This window comes from Myotis davidii, unplaced genomic scaffold (assembly GCF_000327345.1).
Source record: "Myotis davidii unplaced genomic scaffold, ASM32734v1 scaffold329, whole genome shotgun sequence".
Lineage (NCBI taxonomy): Eukaryota > Metazoa > Chordata > Mammalia > Chiroptera > Vespertilionidae > Myotis > Myotis davidii.
In genome coordinates, this window is record NW_006300374.1 from 1,059,569 (window position 1) to 1,060,784 (window position 1,216).

Genomic DNA, 1,216 nt, shown 5'->3' on the forward strand with positions numbered 1-1,216 from the left:
CAATAAAATATATTAAAAAAAAAAGAAACCGAGAGAATCCAAATAAAATCAGAAACAAAAGTGGAGAAATAACCACTGACACCACAGAAATATAAAAGATTGTAAGAAAATACTATGAACAACCATATGCCAACAAGCTGGACAATGGATGAAATGGACAAATTCCTAGAAAAATAGTTTCCCAAAACTGAATCAGGAGAAATCAGAAAACCTGAATAGGCCAGTAACAACTTATGAAATAGAAGCAGTAATCAAAAAACTCCCACCAAACAAAAGTCCAGGTCCGGAAGGCTTCCCAGGGGAGTTTTACTAAACATTAAAAAAAGAACTAACACCTATACTCAATTATTTCAAAAAATCCAAGGAAGGAACACTTTCAAACTTTTTATGAGGCCAGCATTATCCTAATTCCAAAACCAGATAAAGACATTACAAAGAGAATTACAGGCCAGGATCCCTGATGGACATAGGTGCTAAAATCCTCAACAAAATATTAGCAAATCACAGCCAACAATATATTAAAAAGATCATACACCATGACCAAATGGGATTTATTCCAGCAATATGAGGCTGTTACAATATTCACAAATCAATAAATGTTATACATCATATAAATTGAAAGACAACAATCACATGATTGTATCAATAGACTCAGAAAAAGCATTCGACAAAATCTAACACCCATATTTTGATAAAAACTCCCAGAAAAATTGGAATAGACGGAGCATATCTCAACATGATAAAGGCCATATATGACAAACCTACAGCCAGCATCATACTCAGTGGGCTCCATTCCCAGTGTAGGTTGTGCAGAGGCAGCAGGTCAGTGATTCTCTCTCTCTCCTTCTCCCTTCCTCTCTGAAATCAAAATTATATGCTAAAAATTGAAAAGAAAAATATTGTGGAACCTAATCAATAACATCAACTGATAAGCATAGATCCAGAGACATGGATGCATGCAGCAGACTGACTCAAGGATGGGGGTAAAAAGGGGAGTGGGTGGGAAGAGATTAACCAAAGAAATTAAAAGCATACTAGCGGCCCAGTCCACAAAAATTTGTGCACTCGGGGGGTGGGGGTGGGGGCCCTCAGCCCGGCCTGTGCCCGCTTGCAGTCTAGGACCCCTCGGGGAATGACCACCTGCTGGCTTAGGCCCACTCCCCAGGGGATTGGGCCTAAATTGGCAGTCAGACATCCCTCTGGCAGCCTGGGAGCC

At 39.8% G+C, this 1,216-nt stretch overlaps 1 protein-coding gene across 1 annotated transcript in view; it reads left to right on the plus strand.

Moving 5' to 3' along the window:
- The window catches only part of BRAF (B-Raf proto-oncogene, serine/threonine kinase), a 100,644-nt gene that overhangs the window by 4,240 nt on the left and 95,188 nt on the right, over window positions 1–1,216 (plus strand). Inside the window, exon 2 of the mRNA XM_015572684.1 lies at window positions 823–826. The gene's annotated coding sequence lies outside the window, so the exon portion shown is untranslated. The remainder of the gene's footprint in view (window positions 1–822; window positions 827–1,216) is intronic.